The sequence below is a fragment of the Lepisma saccharinum genome, chromosome 4, assembly GCF_977018435.1.
Source record: "Lepisma saccharinum chromosome 4, izLepSacc3.1, whole genome shotgun sequence".
NCBI lineage: Eukaryota > Metazoa > Arthropoda > Insecta > Zygentoma > Lepismatidae > Lepisma > Lepisma saccharinum.
In genome coordinates this window covers 82293374-82314913 of record NC_139232.1, presented here as the reverse complement: position 1 = coordinate 82314913, position 21540 = coordinate 82293374, and the positions used below count along the sequence as shown (strand labels likewise).

The 21540-nt window shown below is 35.8% G+C and overlaps 1 long non-coding RNA gene across 1 annotated transcript in view; it reads right to left on the bottom strand.

Annotated features, from left to right (window-relative positions):
- Positions 1–21540, bottom strand: part of LOC145987239 (uncharacterized) — a 71638-nt gene that overhangs the window by 37368 nt on the left and 12730 nt on the right. The window contains exon 2 of the long non-coding RNA XR_014441636.1: positions 10596–10683. This is a non-coding gene — a long non-coding RNA (uncharacterized LOC145987239). The remainder of the gene's footprint in view (positions 1–10595; positions 10684–21540) is intronic.

Below are 21540 nucleotides of genomic sequence, written 5' to 3'. Positions count from 1 at the left end.
CCGAGTATCTTGTATAAAAGGGAGACAACGAAGTGAAATTACAAGATATGGCATAAATAAATTAAAGGAAAAGGACGGAAGGAAAAGGTATGAGCAAAACATTGCTAACAGGCTGAGGAAATTGAAAGGTGTTATGAATAGTAGTAGCAGTGAGGGATGGACCAACATAAGATACATAATAGTAAAGGTAGATGATGAAGAAATAGGGGAAATGAAGAAACAAATCTCTAGTGAATGGTTTGATGGGGAGTGTAGGGAGATAACCAGGCAGAAAAATGAAGCTTATCGAAATATGATACACAGCTACTTTACAAAAACAAAGTTAGAACTATATAAGGAATTGAGGAAGAAAGAAAAGAAAATACATAAAAGGAAGAAGAAGGATTATGAGGAAAATAAGATGAGGCAAGTGGAATTATTTCATGCAAAACGAGAAAGTAGACGATTCTATAGAAATGTCAATGAAATGAGAGTAGGATTACAAACAGGAGGATATACTCTCGTATGTAAGGATAAGGATGGACGACGGCTAAGCAATGGCCAGGAAATTTTAACTAAATGACAGGAACATTTTAATGAACTATTGAATGACAAGAACCAGAATGACAATGAAAGGGAGCAAGGACAGCAACAGGATAGGGAAGAAAATTAGAATGCCGCGAAACTACAAAAGAATGAACAGGAGAAAGTTTGGGCCTAGCCTTGAAGAAGGTAGCAGTGCCATTGCAAAGCTGAACAAACAAAGGGCCAGGATCTGAAAAAAAAATAACAGCTGAGATAATGAAACTTTATGGATGGGATTTCATTGGAGGCATTTCTAATAAACTGTTTCGAAGGCTTTCCCCATATCTAAATAGAATAATAGATGACTACCAATGTGGCTGTAGAGAGGGAAAATCAACCTCAGATCACATACATAAAATGAGACAGTGCCAAGACAAGAGAATTTGGAATAAATACATATCACCTTTAAGTAGAGTTTAAATCTGGATATGATAACCCAAAAAGACAGAGTTAATCGAAGCCATGAGAAAATTTGACATCCCACAGAAGCTAATAAACTTAATAGAAGAGACCCTTAAAAAGTACGTTGTAGAGTACAAACATATCAGTGCAAATTATGGCAAATGCAGATGATATCGTACTGATAGCCAGAACAATAAGAGCATTACGTGAAGCTGTAGCTAACCTTCTCCCTGCGGCAAGAAAAAACGGGGCTCACAGTAAATGCAGCTAAAACAAATTATTTTGGAAATAACTATAGCGCCTACTAATACTGCAACTTTTGAAGTTAACGGGCTCTGTTTTGAGAGAGTTCGGGAATTTAAATATCTTGGCGCATATATAACGGAGATTAAACACAGGATAAGTATGTCAGCTACAAGCTATTTTGGACTCGGAAAACATATGAAGCCTCAGTACATCAGAAGAAAAACAAAAGTTAAACTTTACAAAACGTAAATAAGACCTATTTTAATGTATGTATGAGAATTATGGATAATAACCAACAAGGCTGAGTCAATGATCGGAAGCTTTGAAGGAAAGATTCTGAGGAGGATCTAATGGCCGATATATGAAAATGGATTATGAGAAGAATATATAATATGGAAGTATATCAGCTTTATCAGGATATAGAAATTGTGAAGGAAAATAAAGTAACACGGCTAAGGTGGTTGGAGCATATATACAGAATGCTAGACAACATGGTGTGTAAGAAGATCATATTTACGAATATGTATGGGAGAAGATAAATAGGAAGACCACCTGTAAGGTGGGTTGATTCGGTGGAAGAGGACCTGAGTGTGCCGGGAATTAAGAGTTTGAGAAGGAAGGTTGTGAATAGAAATGAATGGCAGAAGATTCTGAAGGAGGCCAGGGTCTGTTATGGACTGTACTGCTAGGAAAGAATATGAAGTAGAAGCATAAATGGACCAGAAATTTATGAGCGCACCGAATTGGCAGCAAAATCCTAGATCTATCGGTTCGTTCACCTGAAGACGAGATGAGACTTTCTTTCTAGAAATGTATTGATAGAGTAAGTATAGCCAGAGGCACTACAAACTGTATAATGTGCAGCTAACATTGCATGGTAGGGATAGTTGATCTTTAATTTCAGAAATCTCTTGAACGTCAATGGCGAATAAGTGCCGCCATTCATCAAGCACTGTGCTTGCAGCCTTCAGGGAGGAGAGGTAAGTAAGGAAAGAAAACAATAACGAAAAAACCAAGAGAGCACTCTCCTGGTATAGTGAAGTCAGACAGCTAACAGAAATAAATCTAAAAAATGTAAGTTCTCCATGATGTGGAGTTAGGCACAATGCCATCAACCTTATGTAGTAAAATTTTCATCACTGCGAAGAATCAACTAACAAGAGCCTGAAGGAAATCAGGATATAATCTCATGCAACATCTGAGAATAGAGGCAATCTAAATGTTGTCTCAAGAAATGCGATGCTTCAAGAAGAAAAGCTTGTAAATCACCTAATAATTTATACATGTCAAAATTTGAAAGCTAAGTTAAGTGTATTAATTATGAATTGTGAAAAAACAGATGAGTTAATAGCTAAATTATCGCCTTAGCAACGCACAAACAGTTGAATGCTGCAACAAACTCGCAAACATGCAAACAAATTTCGCATGCTGGGTTTTTACTCTTGTGCTCTCCACCCCTACTGACCCGCCAAATAGTTGTTTACTCAGTTGAAGACATCTCTGTTTGAGGATCTTTACGGAAACTTGGAAGAGAAAAGTTTTTTTTTCCTACACTTACCCAGGGTCTCTCGTTTCGTCATCACCAGCGTCGTGAGCAGTTAAGGCCACCCAGGGTTTTCAACGCTAACAAGACATTTACTTTATTCATAGGAATCAGCAGCACTAAAAAATTAAACAGACTATACGTTAAGGAGGTGAGTTTCCTGGAATAGCTGTGCAACATAAGCGGGTTACGTCAAGAGACCAAATAAATCCCAAAAGAGGTAACTGAATACAAAATTATTGTGGATATTTACTCTACAATCAAATACAAATCAATTCAATACACGGGTACTACGAAAGACTCAGATGTAATTGTAATGGAGTTGCTTTACATCATGGGACAAAACACCAAGAAATGATGCTGTGATAACTATTCTCTTGTACGATTTAAATGCAAAACTTTGAAGGAGAAGCCAAATGAAGCAATAACTGGAACTCACACAATTCCTAGAAAACAAATATTAATAATTAATGAAATAAGCCAAATTAAAGATTTTGGATTTGGCAACTATATTTCAATATAAACAATGCATGGAAATTTCCTGGAAAAAGTCAAGTCAATCAGATAGATCACTATTGTGACGATTATGTGGTGAAATACAATAGCTACTTGCTTGGTCTTTTCGAATAGTAATCTCGGCCACGCTTTCAGTGAACAACCTTACCTATGATAGGAAGTGATACAATTATTTGATATGTAATATATATTTGTACTAAGAAGAGCATTATAAAATTAGAAAAGGTCGTCAGCAATGAATAAACATAATTCATGCCTACATTACATTATATATATATATATATATATATATATAGACATGATAACATAGACAGAACCTAATTTGATATTGACTGACGATAATATGGTTTAAGATACTTCATAGAATTCTATCGTTTCCGATAACGCTAATTAAGAAATGAAAGTGGGTCTTTCAAGTCATTTGTGTTAGAATTATGTCAGAGGGATATTTAGACCTTATATTCTGAATATCATGATTATGGGGCATTTTAGACCCCCCTTATAGTAAATCATGCTACCAAATTTTGAATCAGTAAAAATTATATATCCTGCAAATCCTCAAATAAATGCTCTAACAGTAATATTTCACAAGCATCTTTGTAATATCTTTGATTTCTTTGTGAGGCATATTATCCAAATATGTTGTGAAAAGCAAGTCGGAAAACGTTCGAAATATAAGTCACTTTCGCCCATTTACATCGTATATGAATGTGCTCTTTGTGAAAACTGAACACGCTTTCCAATGCTATGACATGTCGGCGCTGAAGCATTACCTTCTCAATCTGAAAGCCTGACAGCTTGCTCTGGTCACGTGACTAATCGTCAGCAACTGGAGGCGAGAAAGCCGCCATGTTTGATTTGCTTCTTTAGAATCAATGTTGGACCTTCTTAGTGAATGTGGAATTGTAAAAATTATTTATAAACTATTCAAGTTTACATGACGTGTAAATATGTTTAAATGTACAAAAGGTATGGTGTATAAGTGTTGTGTGCTCAATTGCAGGGGCAATTATGATGAAAAAGGTAAGAGTAAAGTTCACATTTCTTCAAGATGTTGCTGAAAATAAGAAATGTGTTGGGCATTTCCATGTCATTCCTACGAAAAAATGCAAGTTAAGTAACAAAGGTTTCATACTCATAAATAAATAACAGAAATAGTTCATGATGTAAAGCTTTCATGTGTCCGGAATAGGCATCTAATACGAGTATACTCTTAGATTTGGTCAATTTTAATCTCTTGTCAACAAGTTTCTTAGAAATATCAAATAATTTATCTAAATCTGAATTACAACGTTAAGATGCGTTGTTGCTTATGATTGCAAAATAATTTGTGGTCAGGTACCCTATTCTACACCCTCGAATTTTGATTTTTTTTCTTTCATTATGAAGGTTATGTGATCCTATTTGTGAATAGAAAAAAACATGGGAGTGCGGAAAGAAGTATTTACAACTGTACAGCCGTTTAAAGTGGCGATTTTGTCGTTTGCAATTGTTGAGTCAAAATATCCCACCGGTTCCCGGCTCCGCCCCTGGGGTAATTGACTTACCACCCCCTACCACTACCGCGGCCCCGCCTGTATCTATAGAGTCCCTTTTAAAGGCATGTTCGAAATTGGCCGAAGTCACCTGCCCCCAACACTATTTCTCACTGTTTTCCACATTTCGCAAGGAATTTAATTTTCATAAAAAACGTAAGTTTCTTAGCACGTAGATCTAAAAAATTTCTTTCCGCGCTATTTATAAACATCGTTTATTATGAAGACCTAAATTTTGTAACGAGAATATTTGAAATGTGCGAAAAATCGAGGGTGTAGAAAAGGGTACCCGAGCCTAATTTGTTTCAAGATTTAGTCAACGTTTAAAATATTACGGTCATATCTACCAAAGCAGTTTGTTAGTGTAACTGTTATGCAAGCATTCGATAAAATATTCATATAATTTACATAAATTTTCAGTTTCAAAGTATGCTTAATGAAAGAAAACTTGCATTCTTATTTTACTCCGCTTTTATGCTTCTTTAGACTAATCGAAGGCTAATGGAAGATACGAATATGTTATGAATTCAAATACAAGGGTACGATGTGTAACAAGAACTTTGATGAAATATTCGTGTGTAAAATTATCCAAGAATATATTACTTATGTTTCAAACACAAATGTTTTCACACAGAAAGCTTCTTATTACCTAGCTATGTTAATATGAATTACAAGTGTAATACATTTTATAAAATTGTTTCATGTGAACTGTTATTCTATTTTTAGTGTTTGTGAAGCTTCGATGTTCGTAATTTTGATTATTAAATCAGTGTTAATATTTCATAATTCACTAACATTCTTCACGATTTTATTAACAGAGTGTAAACACAGTGTAAAAAAATATTACAAATGTTTATTTTCCAAATGAACGCTAACATCGAAATATTAATATGTTTTTTTTTTTAAAAAAAAGCATAAACACTTGAAAAAAAAGTGGTAATATAATCAAAATGTCCATCAACTATTCGTTGATTTCAAAAAAGCATATGATTCGGTCAAAAGAGATAAATTATATAATATATTAGTAGAGTTTGGAATACCTAAGAAGCTTGTTAGTATGATAAAAATATGCACCAGTCAAACAGAAAGTAAAATTCGTGTGGGTATTAAAATGTCTGACAAATTTACAATTCATGATGGGTTAAAACAAGAAGATGCATTATCTCCATTGCCCTTTAATTTTGCCTTAGAATATGCTGTTAGGAAGGTAAAAGAAACTCAAGAAGGACTAAAATTAAATGGTGTGACTCAGTTGTTAGCATATGCAGATGATGTAGACTTACTGGGGGATGATGTGAATACTATTAAGAATAATGCTAAAATATTTTTCAAAACTGCTAAAGAGATAGGTTTGGAAGTTAACAAAGAGAAAACTAAATATATGGTTACAGGCCGAAACCAAGTGTTAGGTAATAATCAAATTCTAATTATTGATAACAACTCGTTTGAACCAGTTTCCAAATTCAAATACTTAGGAGTAATATTAACAAGTGAAAAGTATATTAAAGAGGAAATAAAAAGTAGGCTTAATTCAGGAAATGCATGTTACTTCTCTCTTCATAAAATTTTGTCTTCTCGTTTAATATTTAAGAAACTAAAAGTTAAAATATACAAAACAGTAATTTTGCCTGTAGTATTATATGGATGTGAAACTTGGTCCCTTACATTGAAAGAGGAACATAAATTGAGAGTATTTGAAAATAAGATCCTTAGGAAAATCTTTGGACCTAAAAGGGATGAGGAGACAGGTGAGTGGAGAAGGTTACATAATTTAGAACTACATAATTTGTATTCATGTCCAGATATTATTAGAATAATTAAATCAAGAAGTCTTAGGTGGGCAGGCCATGTGGCACGAATGGGAGAGGAAAGAGGAGTTTACAGGATACTTACTTACTTACTTACTCCTTGGCGCTACAGCCCTTGCAGGGCCTTGGCCTCCTTCACGACGAGCCTCCAGTCGTCTCGATCAATCGCCTTCCTCCTCCATCTCCGGACTCCCAGTCTTCTCAGGTCTGCCTCTACATCATCGAGCCATCTTTTTCTAGGTCTTCCTTTTCTTCTTCGGCCACCTGGTCCTCCTGTTAACACCTTCTTTGGCACTCTACCATTTTCCATTCGCCATACATGTACCAGCCATCTAATTCGTCAACACTTAATGTCTGTTACAATATCTGAATTATTATATAGTTCTTGTATTTCCACGTTTGTTCTCATCCTCCAAAACTCCTCCTCTCTCACTGGCCCAAAAATTCTTCTCAAAATCTTCCGCACCCATCTTCTTAGTAACTCTACGTCCTTTTCCACTAACGTCCAAGTTTCTGACCCATATGTCACTACTGGGCGTACAATTGTTTTGTATATATTAATCTTGTTTTTTCTGATGTCTTTGGAGGAGAAAACTTTCTTGAGTCCGAGTGAACATCTATTGCCTGCAACTATTCTTGCCTTAATTTCCTCAGATACATTGTTTGTTTTATTTATTATCGATCCTAGGTATTTAAAATTATCACATTTTTCAAATTCATTGTCTCCTACCTTTTTCGTTCTTTAATTATCTGTGGACTCTTTTCTTGATGCGAGCATGTATTTAGTCTTTTGTACATTGACTTGTAATCCTATATTCTCTGCATTCTCTTCTATTTTTTTAAATTCGTTATTTAGTTCTGTTTTGTTTCGTGATATAAGATCAATATCATCTGCATAAGCTAGGCACTGACTCATCCTGTTACAGATTGTACCTCCTGGATTTATACTTAAATGCCTAATTGCCTTTTCCAATGCTATATTGAATAACAGGGTTGACATGACATCTCCTTGTCTTACTCCTCTCTCTATTTGAAATTCTCTTGAAAGTTCTCCTTCAATCTTTACTTTACTTGTTGTATTGCTTAATGTCATTCCTGTTAATTTAACTAATTTCGTTGGTATTTTCATTTCTTTCATGATTTTTAGGAGTCTGTTTCTCTTGAAGTCTGTTTCTTGTCTGAAGTCTATGAAAAGATGATGCAGGTCTATATTATATTCATAACATTTTTCCATTATCATTCTGATTGAGTAAATTTGATCTGTAGTTGACCTATTTCTCCTAAAACCACATTGGTATTCTCCAATCATCTTTTCAACTAGTGGTGTAAGTCTCCTGACTAGTATCTTAGCAAATGCTTTATATGCCATATTGAGGAGTGTGATACCTCTAAAGTTTTCACATACGGTTTTGTCTTTACTTTTATGTATTTGACATATAATTCCTCTTCCCCATTGTTGTGGCATTCTTTCTTTTTCCCATATTTGTTTTTATAGCTCTTCCAATTTATCCACTATAATGTTCCCTCCTGCCTTCAATAATTCTGCATTTATATTATCGTCACCTGGGGCTTTATTGTTTGCTAGTTCTCTAATTGCTTCTTTAACCTCTTGTCTTGAAGGGGGCTTAATCAAATCTTTGTAAGTCTCTTCCATTTCCATGTCAGTTTCATCTTCCTCTCCCATCTTCAAGGGTCTTTCTTCCACTCTATCTCCCATATCCTTATTCTCCTTCTCTTGTTCATTCTTATCTCCATTCAAAAGTTCACTAAAGTACTCTGCCCATCTGTTCAATATGCCTTCCTTATCTCCTATCAGATTACCCTCATTATCTTTGCAAAATGCGACTCTGGGTTGGAATCCTTTCTTCTCTTCTTTCAGTTTCAAGAAGTAATCTCTCTTTTCATTAACTTTCCATGTCGTTTCTATGGCTATTAATTTTTGCTTGTCGTACTCTCTTTTCTTTCTTCTGCACAATTTATCGGGCACTCCTCTCTTCTCTTTGAACACTTCTCTATTTCCTTCTGTATTTCTGTTTATAGTCTTTAACCTTGCATCATTTCTTTCTTTTATAGCTTTATCACACTCTTCATCCCACCATTCGTTTCATCTCGTTGGTTTCTTCTTACCCAGTACCTTTTCTGCAGCTTGTTGAATGCTGTCTCTTATTGATTTCCATTTTCCCTCTATTTCAGAATCTTGCCATTCCTCTTCCTTCTCTTCCAATCTCTTCTTTAATGTCTCTTTATATCTTACTCTGTACTTTTTTCTTTTATTACCTTCGTTGTATCGTATTTTTCTTGTTTCTTTCCTTTACTATTTCTATAACAGGCAATTCTTTGTCTATATTTGATTCTGACTAGAAAGTGGTCCGATCCACAGTCTGCTCCTCTGCAGCTGCTGATATCTGTTATATCTGATGAGTGTCTGTCATCTATTATCACATGATCTATCTTTTTTTTTGTCTCCCCATCTGGTGAAATCCAGGTTTCTTTCTTTATGTTCTTTCTTTGTAGCTGAGTACTTCTAACCACTATTCTTTACTTACGGCAATGTCTATTATAGTCCATTATCGTTACTTTCATTATGTAAACTTTCTTTGCCAATTGTTTTTCTGAAAATGTCTTCTTTTCCTATTTTGGCATTTACATCTCCAATTATTAATTTTACATCATGTTGTGGTGCTGTATCGTATACGTACTCCAATTTATCATAAAACTCATCTTTGATCTCATCATCAGTCTCTTCAGTTGGTGCATAAACACAGATTGCTGTGATGTTAAACAGTCTCCCTTTTAACCCTCGTGGTGCATATTCTCTCATTTATTGGTGTGAAGTCTATTATAGCATTCTTCGTTTTCTTATCTACGATAAACCCTAGTTTACAGGATTCTTGTTGGAAAACCTGATGGTAAGAGACCTGTAGGAAGGACAAGACGAAGATGGGGGGACAACGTTGAGATGGACCTAAGGGAAATCGGTAGGGATGGAAAAGAGTATATAGATCTTGCTCAAGATAGGGAAAGATGGAAGGCCTGTCTGTGTTGCTGCAGCCATAAACCTTCGGGTTTAAGAAGGCTAAAGAGTTAGTTAGTTAGTGGTTTTTTTTCAATATAAATGTTGAAACTTTGACACACATCCTACTAACGACAATGAAAAGATTCAATTTGTTTATTATATATATCGTTCAATAAAGTCAAAAGGGTCGAAATTTAGTATTTATTCTTTATTCACATAAATGTAACATTGCCCTTGTACCAATTTCTTTCACATTTGCTGAGAGGTTATAGAAATTAAGTTTTTGTATTAAGATTGTATAGCTACACAGAATATCTGCATTATCTGGTTGATTAATTTTGGGTAAAGTTAAAGAAAATATAATTGATTAGGTATCTTGGCAAGTTTACGGTCGACCTAACATTCGGGATTTTGATTTAATCCATTGATTTGTACATACAAACGTTCATATAAAAGCTGTAACGAGTTTTACTGTAGCTGACAAATATTCCGGATAATATTTTTCAAAAAAATACAATGTTTAAATTTTTCCGCCAGGAAGGTTCAAATCTTTCTTTGTGCTATAGTAGGAATTTTTGTTATGGCCATAGTGTCTTCCTGAATGAAAATTTTAGTGTAAATATTCAATATTCTACTATTTTTGTCGGGAGGGTAAATGTCAAAATTTAACACCATAAAATAAATAAATATACCTTAATTCTCTATAATAAAAATACGACAATGGGATTACACGACCGTTCAGATGATCGCCTACAGATGATGACATGTTGACTGAGTGCTGATGCCTGAACCTCAAGATGGTCTTGGCTGAAGACCAATATCCTCTCTTAAATAAGCTTCTGTTATGTTTACATCAAGAATAAATTTTTCATGATAGCACAAATAACTTGTGTACCAACGCAGAAACCTGTAAATATTCCATTTTTACACGTATGTTGACATAACCTCAAAGATGTCGAACTTACCAACAGGAGGAAACGGGGAATTCCAAGCTAGTGCACCAACGCCACACACGAGAAGCACCAAAACTACTGCTGCCCATTTAGTCATTGTCTAAAATATTAAATAATAACAAAATTAATGACGTGAGGTAAATAAAGATTCTTAACTTCCGTGTTATGTCCCCACCCAAGCACCGCTATTTCTTTGTGAGTGTCACTTTATTTATCTAACCATCAGTTATTTCCATAATAAATAGTAGCCCAAAAGAGCAGAAAGCCGATAAAAATAGAAAACACAAAAAATATATATTAAAATGTGCTTTATACTTCTATATATCTACTTACAAAGAGAATTATTGCCTATGAAATAAAGCTCCAAAGAAAAAAAGGTATTTTTTAATGAAAAAAACGAATAAAAATGTGTTAGTTTTAGATTTTAAAGAAAGTTAAGAGATGACCGTAATTGACATATAAAACACACATACACACACACATATGTGTGTGTGTGTGTGTATAGGTATATAGTGTCAGTATTTCCGAATGTTTGAATTGTTTGTAAAATATACTGAATATACACAATTTTGAGATATTATTAGGGTTAACAGACAACTGGTATTTTCCGGACATGTCCTACATTTTAGCCTTATGTCCGGCGTCCTGGAGGAATTTGAAAAATGCCATAAATGTCCTACATTTTGAGTGTCATATAATATTAATTAGGAAAATTGATAACATAAAAGAATCATGTAAGTTACAAGTCTATGGACTGCGCTTCCAAACTCAATAGTGAAATTTATTTTGATTCAGTCATTGCCCAAAAGAAAAACGTTTGTCCTGCTATTATACAAACGGGAAAACGAAAGAACTTAATGAACAAAGTTTTGGGACCACTTTCTGATAACGTCACTGCTCAATGCCTGAGCAGAATTTCTTGCCTTAGGGTTTATATTGATGGAACAAGGTGTTGCCCATTCTTAATCAATATTCAATATAATTTGATTGTAAACCATGGTGTCTGCTAGTCAAGAAAGTCATGATGGTCAAGAAAAAGTAAAGAAATCAACAAGCAGGTCAAGAAGTCAATAAAAAGGCAATAAATTATTCTTTAGGTCAAGAATTTTTGCTATCATTATGATTGTTCAGTTGATATAGTTTATTTTATTTCACTTTTTTCTGTCCCTTTGTCTAATCGCGAAGATAAGAATGAATGGTGGTAAGATAGGATGGATGAAGGGACAGTCACAAACATATAGGGACGACCGACACAAGCCCTACATAAGATTATACTGGCTGTGAGTCCAGACGCCAAAGCCTCGCTAGTCTGCCAAACACAGCTCAGGATGTATTAATACGAGAAAGCAGATCTGATTCTCTTCTTAAATTCTGCTTCATTTTTCATATTAACTGGCCCTTTGTTTGGGGTTTTCATTAAATAAATATTGATTTTCTTAATTACTAATTTCCAACTTTACCTAAGTAGGGGTCGAATAAATAAACGTTAAGAAAGACGTAAAAAAAGGGTCTAAAAACTTCTAAAAAAAAAGTTAAGAATTCTGGATGAGCTATTTTGATAGTCACCCTGTTATTGAACTAAAAACTACCCAAGATGAAACTTTTCGAACCATTTTAAATCACGGTAATTGCTTTGTTTGCCATTACATGTCATTACTCAAATGTTGAGAGAGTACTTTCATTACCATCAACACAATAGACTCACGAGATAACTTTTTTCATAAAGTCTGCAAAAATGTTTGTTTGATACTGGTCCTTATAATTTCAGAGAGTTTGACTGTCCACTCTAACATAAATATAGTTTGACTAAAACTGAAATTTTGTTAAAAATTGTCTCCTTTGAGACTTAAATCATGTAATAAGAGGCGCAAGTATGATTGCAAGTTTTGAAATTTTGCATTTAAAAATTCATTAAGAATTCATTTTTGAAAAAATCGAAAAGTGTAATTTTTCAATTACTTTCTAACGTGTTCTATAGAAATATGTATTATTTATTGAGAATGTTTTGTGTCCAACATTTTTACTTAATGTCCTACATTTTGAGACAGCATGTCCTTTAATTCCCTTACAGCGATCTGTTAACCCTAGATATTATACTTAGTTATACTTATTCAAGTTATGAATCCTATATATTGATTGATTGAGTTGGTATCTTAACTTCACTTTATGCACACTAAGGCTAATCGGGACTGGCCCTATAGTTTAGAGTGTCACTATTCATCTTAGCGAACCCAATAACTGTGGTTAAACACTAATATCGGTCGTTTTCGATTATTTTTACATGTCACCCCTCCCCACCCTCACCACCGGGGGTGCTAGTGGTGTTTTACCCAAACAGTATTTCTTTCGAGATTTCAAGTGATACGTGTTCCAAGTTTGGTTGAAATCCCTCCAGGCGTTCGAGAGTTATGCTGGAACAAACATACATATACATATACATCCATTTTTATATATTAAGATAAAACCGCATCAAATTCAACTCTTGTGTCTAACCATTTTTCCAAGGAATAAACAACAGTAATGATAAATAGTTCCATTAATATTGAATGACTTACATACAGCATTTATTTTGATAACAGTGGAATACTGATTTCTAAATTTATAACACTATAACGTAAGAGGTAATGTAATTGAAATGAGGAAACTGTGACCTTTACACACAATGACATGTGTTGAAATTCGTCACGAAACATTAGGAATGGTAAGAAATCAAGAATCTTTCATGGATTAATAAATCATGAGTCATTAAAGGATCACTAATTAGGTTATATCTTTTGTACAGTTGAGTTGGCACCTTATGCATTGAATCTGTTTTCTGTAAAAGTAAATGTATTGTTGCAACGTGTTCATTACACAGACATAAAATTGTATTTTTAAAAAAGGGCCATTCATTTGAATGTCGATAAGGTGAAAGTTTGAAAGTTAGTTATTGATGTCGTCATAACTCAAATTATATTAATCGAAATCTTGATGTTAATGAATCATTACATTTCCCCTTTACTTAAACCAAACTTGTTTTGGTTCAAACTCAATATCAAAATTCCGCTCTTTATGGAGAGAATTATCACAGTAAATACAAAGCCAAAAGTTCATTTTATTAGTACTTTCTGAATTCTATTGTAGCTACATCATGTTTCTAGACCCTAGATTAGACTAAGACTTATAATATAAAATGTGATACCCTAGAAAATACCCTCTTCCTCTCCGCCTCCCTATTCCTTCGTTGCTACATCATTGGACGTAAATCAATGCATACTATGCCACATAACTCAACAAAGAGCTCACACTGAAACATTGTTTTAATTTTGACTTTAGTGGACATTCTCATAAAACAAGACCTTTTTCCTTTCCACAATATATAGAATTTATACCTTATGTTTCTCCTTTCCCCGGGTATCGAAACAGGAACCCCTTGGCGACGACGCTACCACTGCGCCATTCGGGGAGGCCCAATTAGTAGTATAAAATACGATATTACTGGAACACAAAAGTATGACCCCCCTCAGATTGGTTTTGGCTACACTTAAAACTAGGTCAAGATGCTTATATAAGCTTATTGCCTACAGTGTGCTACTCTGTCGAATCCAAGAATTTAGTAAATAAGTCCTCGGGGGATTTCCCGTGAAAAGTATGACCCCCTCAGATTGATTTGGCTACACGTACAAAAGCTGCATCTGTCCGATTGTTGTCCATAGAATCGTAAAAAATATGCCCCTCTTGGCATTGTTTTGGCTACACTTAAAACTAGGCCAAGATGCTCATATGAGTTTATTGCTTTATAATATTCTGTCAAGTGTGCTTAAATACTTGACAGTCAGTTCAGAGTATTAATGTTAACCCGAATATTTTAATTAGGCACCACGCTCAACTTGTATATCTAGTACTAAGACAATGCATTATACAGAGGCTTTCTAGAATTGCTCTGTGACTCTTTCGTTTCTTATATCATAAACATATGATTTCTGACCTATAAGAATAACACTGCGTATGGTGTCGGCAGGTGGTGTATCATGGAATTCACAGATTATTTTAATGTTTGTCCTGTCATTAACTACAACCTGCTAGCGTTTTGAGGTGTTGATGACAAACATTGGTCTCTGTGCTTTGAATTCAGCGGGTGAGTAATACATGTCGGTATTGCCAGTAGTGACTCTTTTGTATGCTGTGTAGGCCTCGTATAATTAAAGAAAATCATCCTTGGGCATGTCTAAATTATAATTTTCTCTAGGAAACACCTCGTTTCTGCCGTTTTTAAGATATAAGTTCTTGATATTGCAGTTATCGAACTTACTTGAATTTTGTTGCTGGTTGTTGTTTCGACCAGTCTGAAACAGCACCATCACAAAATCTGGCATGTCATATTGTATACTAGAAAATGAATTCGTAGCATCGAATTCGTAATAGCTACCAGTGGTAGGTTTCTGGACACATTGATATGTATAAAATTGTAAAGGCACCTTTGGATTTTTTTAGTATATCTGCTTTGTATTTAAGAGCATAACTGGCTTCGTATTCAACAACCGGGATTCTTAGCTCCATAGTCTGAATAAGACACTTGCCTTCGGCAGGTAAGGTATTAGGCAGAGCCGCCCCAGTAGAGTTTAATGAACTGTACCTCATCAAATCATTATTATCATTGGCGGCTCTTCGTAATGTGATTCTTAAACCACCCCTCCACATAATGTCTTTGTAATCTGAGAAGAATCCTGGCAACAGGCGCATAGGGAACAGTACAGTGTGGCTCTTGGTTAATATTTTATCGCCAGCCTCAAATCCACCAAAAATTTGTAGTACGAGGCCTCGGTCTTGGATAAATTCAGTGTGGCCAAAGCTGTAGAGGTAATACCCGGATAGTCTACTCTGTTTATGACAACACCATGCTTTCGGATCTCGATTTGAGAAAACAGATGCGGTACGAAATTGTCTACCAGTCTTATATTTGAGTTAACCGGATACTCTGTGCCATCGAGCTTTATAACATCAAACGATATAGAGGTCTGCTCTGTGGGGGTGTATAAAGCCATCCCCTACGTCAAGGTCAACCTCAATCTCTGTGTTGGGCTGATTCAAATTGGCAAAGGTCCTACGGTTCGGAGGGAACGACTGTAGCTCGTAGCTTTCGATATGCTCCATTTTTTAGTATGTACGTATTTTATGTATACAGGGTGTCGCAAAACTCTTTCAACAACTCTTGGTAGCTGGTAGATATCATAAAAACAAGTAACTTTTCCCTATACAGTTTAGCTCGAAAGCGCTTAGTTTCTGTGCTATAAGCGCTTAAACTCTATCCTGTACGTATGCAACCCAACACAGCAAACGCTTGCTCTGACATAACTAGCAGGGGCGCGTGGCAGGGTTGCCACTAGCGTTCCTCGTTAAGAGAGACGACTTAAAAACAACAACTTGGGAGTCTTACTTGAGCAAACTCCAAAACATTAATGATACTTGCGATGTTGTAAGAAGGATTCACAGTATTTATAAACTGACCAAAACAAATAATGGGCAGACTGAAATTCAAGATTACTCATTCTAAAATATCTCCATAATTGATTGATTGATTTGGTTTATTTTAATTCCCTTTTCTGCCACCTTTGGCTAATCGCCATGATATGATGAAATAACAAATTACATCAATGTCTACACCAGGATTTAAACCCGAGACACCTGGCTAACCACATCACCACGGAGTGTTTCGTATATCATGCAATATCAACAATTGCAAGGGATACGTGATATAGGGGAAATCCACGAACGAACAAATGTAAGCATGATGTGTTTGCTGCCTCGTTTAGAAAAAGGCAGACTGTAATGTACGTAATAACAATTAATTTATTAGAAATAAAGTGAACTAGCGCTATTGCAAATCGAGTTCGTTATAAAAAGCAGGCTGAAAAGAAACAAAAATCACCGGCAGATGAATATTCTTGAGCCATTTCGGTGACTGAGTACGTTTAGTGATCAACACATGATCCCTCTCTACCGAATGTTCTGGACACGAGTTTCGACCTGGACAAGAATGTCACTGAATCTTATGCCCTCGTATTTACTATTTGCCCGAAAGTGTAGGAAAATTACGTACAAGGAGAATAATATAAATTCACACGAATTTTTCCGGAAATTCATCTAGATGTCAGAATCTCGCTCGTTTGCTACAAAACGTTGTTTCCAGGGTGAACTAAAAGTTGACATTTTGGTGCCTTCCGAAAATATTACTCTTACATTTCAATGTTGATATCAAGTTGCTACAATGAATGATAAATATGTACAATTTATGACGTGTACTCAATGGTTTCCTTTTGATTTTTTTTTCACGTTCCATGATAAGAATGCTAAGCAAAGACACAAAATGAGAAAACTAATTCGCACACATGAAAAGAGTGCAAATTACGAGGATTTCTCTTGATGTACCAATATCAAACGATATCGTGAAGTGCAAAACAAACTAGTACAAGCAGTAAGTATGCACCGAACTCAATGTAATTCCTTTCAGTGAAATATTAATTTCTTCCTACAACTTCTTTAATAGAGCATTCAAGATTAACCAGTTTGAGTGAGAGAAAGAGAGAGATAGAGAGAGAGAGAGAGAAAGGGGGAGAGAAAGTTTTTAATTCGCATGTTCCTTGTATTGCATATAATCCTTGGAATTTTCTTGATACCAATTTTTGAAACCCATATTTTTTCTTACATGCATATCAGTTGTCGGTAAAATTTATAGGTTGCCACTGTTTTCTAAAATAAGCTAGGGGGTCTTGGGTTCGAATCCCGGCTTGGGCATGTATGTTTGTAAATGTATATTCATCAATTTAATCATATCATCACTCATCACCATCTTCGTATATTAGCCAAAAGTGGCACAAACAGCTAAGTAAAATAAAACAAATCAATCAAGCAATGAATCAATCAATCATTAAATTAAAAGAGCCTCGCAATTATTTCCTTATGAGACAAACACGATTAGCAATAACGCTATTACAGATAGGAATAATTTTCAAATAAATTGTGATAACCCGGGTTCGAGTCCTGGTCGAACCTGCATTTTTCGCTGAAAATTTCTACATTTCAGTCTGCGTGTTCGAAGCGAGGCAGCAAACAAATGATGCTTACATTTGTTCGTTCGTGGATTTCCCCTATATCACGTGTCCCTTGCAATTGTTGATATTGCATGATGTACGAAACACTCCGTGGTGATGTGGTTAGCACAGCTCGCTACGGCGCCAGGTGTCTCGGGTTTAAATCCTGGTGTAGACATTGGTGTCATTTGTTATTTCATATCATCCTCATCTTCGCGATTAGCCAAAGATGGCAGAAAAGGGAATTAAAATAAACCAAATCAATCAATCAATTATGGAGATATTTTAGAATGAGTAATCTTGAATTTCAGTCTGCCCATTATTTGTTTTGGTCAGTTTATAAATACTGTGAATCCTTCTTACAACATCGCAAGTATCATTAATGTTTTGGAGTTTGCTCAAGCAAGACTCCCAAGTTGTTGTTTTTAAGTCGTCTCTCTTAACGAGGAACGCTAGTGGCAATCCTGCCACGCGCCCCTGCTAGTTATGTCAGAGCAAGCGTTTGCTGTGTTGGGTTGCATACGTACAGGATAGAGTTTAAGCGCTTATAGCACAGAAACTAAGCGCTTTCGAGCTAAACTGTATAGGGAAAAGTTACTTGTTTTTATGATATCTACCAGCTACCAAGCGTTGTTGAAAGAGTTTTGCGACACCCTGTATATTAATCTCTATGATGGCGGTTGTTGTGGCTCCGGCAAAATCAACTAATTCTTCTTTTTCGATAGTGACCACCAACTCAGTATAGTCGATTCTATTATGGCACACAGGAAAATATAATGTTGGTGATGGAGTGTAGATGATTGACTCCATGAATTCAGAGTTAGATTTGAATGTTGCGATGTTGCCAGTTTGTTTGTGAGTGCTTATGCCATCTGATTTGGTGATCATACCTTCGTTCACATTACAATGAATATTCAGAGTCTCTATGGCCAAGAAGTTAGGTATATTAACAGCAGTGTGTTTGATGGCTGGTTCAAGTTTTGTGTTGTTCTGGAAGCCTAATAGCTCTCCTATAGTACCCAGATCCACTGTCTCTATAGCAGACACAATCTCTACTCTGTGAGTGACAGAATTTTGAGTTAAGACAACACCACTAGGTAACTAAGCATTTAAAGTAGATATATTATACTGCCCTGGAGTGATGACAATTTTTTGATCCGCAACTGTGATTGTGTTGTTATGGTGTGTAATATTAGGGATCAAGTACATGCCGTAGAATGCTCTAATAGCTATTGATTTGGGATACATAATATCATCATGTAGTTTGAGTTTTAAGATTGAATTCTGGCTGGTCAGATGGAATATGCCCATGATGTTTTAGATACCACAGGGCCTTTTGAAAATCTTCAATTTATGGTTTATTTATTTGGGACAGATATCTAAGAACAGATAAACACAGATGTCCACAATTAATATCTTCAAAATTTTGAATACGATCGTCATTGTATTACAGATTATGAGATTTTAGATATTTTACTACATTATTAGGTGGGATCCCCCCAAACGAATCGAACACAAATGCCTCGTTGTTTGAGTATTTAAGATAGCAGATCCAGTGTGTGCCCTGATTTTTGTAGCTATACAAATTGACTATGCCACACTCTTTTTTGAGCGGTCGTTCTGGTAAAGAATCAGACATGTACACACCTCTAAAAGTTTTGATGCCCAGTGGTTCGATTAAAGCTTCGATATCTTGGTTGGTAAGCGACGCTTGTTTTTTTAAAACTTATGTATGACTCTTTAAAGACCTTTGCCTTGTTTTTCTATGGCCAGATTATGGCGCCTTTGTTCAGCTAATTCGACCTTATTCTTCTTGGCATCTATTACTGTTTTGCCATGGCACCTGATCCCCCTGCTAAGCTACCAACTGCACCTAGTGCTGCTAAAGTAGCCGGGAAACTAAAGATAAAGCCACCTACATGTGATTTTTTCTGGATTGCTGTATTTTTTAACTGGGGGGTACTAAGTAACAACTTCATACCATGGCCTTTGGCAAGACAAGAGCTTTTCTTTTTGGCTGCTTTTTGGTTAGAAGACTATCGATAGTACCAAGAGATTTAAGACCTGCGTAAGGTATCTGATACATAACACCCTTGGCCTTCATGGTAGGTTTATTATATACATATTCTTAGATTACATAGCTTAATTAAGTGTTTTAAATTTAAGCTGTAACATTTATTGCTGGGCCAGTTTATTTAGTCTGTTACAACCCCCACCCTAGTTTTTGTTTGGTGTTCATAGCTATGGTGGTCCCTAATGCTGCTATTTTTTCACCCAAAGAAGCATCTGTGCTTACTAATCTACCGAATGCAGCCTCTTCTAATTTTTTGTCTGCCACATGTCGCTTGTCAATATCGGTATGTGTGTTGTATGCTATGTCATGGTCTCTACAAGCAGCGTCTAGGGGATTAACACCAGGTCTCCTCTGTTTAGTCTATGGTCTAGTTTGGTACCGGGACCACAATACTGATAGCCTGGTATGTGTACCTCAAATGGCAGCTTGTTTATGATGTCATTAACCAGCCCCCGACCCTAAGAGATATTCCAAAATTTGGGCGGTAGAGTATTAATAATTTTTATAAGATATCCAATGCCCTTACTGTCACTGACTCTGAAATTGGACAATTTTGTGGCTATCATTTCCATAATTCCAACCTTTTCGTTGTAAAAATTATGGTTGCCAGCATTTTCTTCGCCAGCTATGACCAGCAACCTATCTACAAGTTTCCTGAGATCGTCAACCCAGACGAATTGTTTAGGCAGGGTGCTGTACTGTTTGATCCCGCTACCTGTTTTGATCAGTGTCCATATGGTCTTGATTAAGTTGTTGTATTTTGCTCCAGTGCTAGATTTGACTCTTTTTTGTGGAGGACCGTTGTTCTGGTACAAGGCATCCGATTTTATTAGTATTTCTTTGTAGTACTCATAGTCTTGATCTGTATAGATGTCAGGTCGTTTGCGAGTCATCAGTTCCCACAATCCAGGTGTTCCAGGATACTTAACAAAACCGCCTCTTTCTCCAAGATGAGATTCAGAATATACAATCAGATCATCGCCCATAAACGTTACCCTAAAATTGCCAATTTTATGTATGATGCCACCGGTTCTGCTCTGTAACAGTTTTGATATTTTTACCCAGTTCACTAATAGCATCAAGAATAGGTTGTTCTGTGCGCTTGTGTTGTTCATAAAAAACCTCGGTTCTCTGATTTCCATCCCTTGAATCGTTTTACAAGATAGTCTCTTAATTTAAGATCGTCAACGATTGGTCGTTTCATAGTTGTTCATATACGTCTCTACGACTAGAAAATCGTTGATTTAACTCCTATATTTACCACTATTGGGCTTTCTTGTCATATCGATTGTGACAAACTCGTAGCTGTCCTGGTTCCAGCAAATACCACAAAACTTAGAAAAATCGTTGTAGCTTAAGTCTGCACCTACATACTCGTCATGTATGTGTTTGAGGTTAGTATGATCTTGACGAAAGGCACATATGAAATTGCTGTTGTCTCGTAGCAGCTGTTTCGGTATTTTGGAAAAGGTTTGCGCCAGGTAGAAGCAATCTATCTTTTTGTGCCGCCCCTGTGTAAAGAAATTTCGAACCTCGTTTTGATTATCCAGTATAATATCATCAAACGCAACAACAGAGTTATCGAGACAGTCATCGAGTGGCTTAATATCTGATTCAAAAGTGGCTATATCCAGTCCATCGTATAGCTTCATCAGCTGCTGATATTTTAATTGTACTAAGCTCTTAGAAATGACGTACAAGTGCCTGTTTTTCCAGTCTAACCAGTTAGGTGCCAGTAAAAAATGATCAACCAGGAGCGTAGTCTTACCGCAACCCGACGGCCCAACAATAAGACAACGAATATTATCAGTAG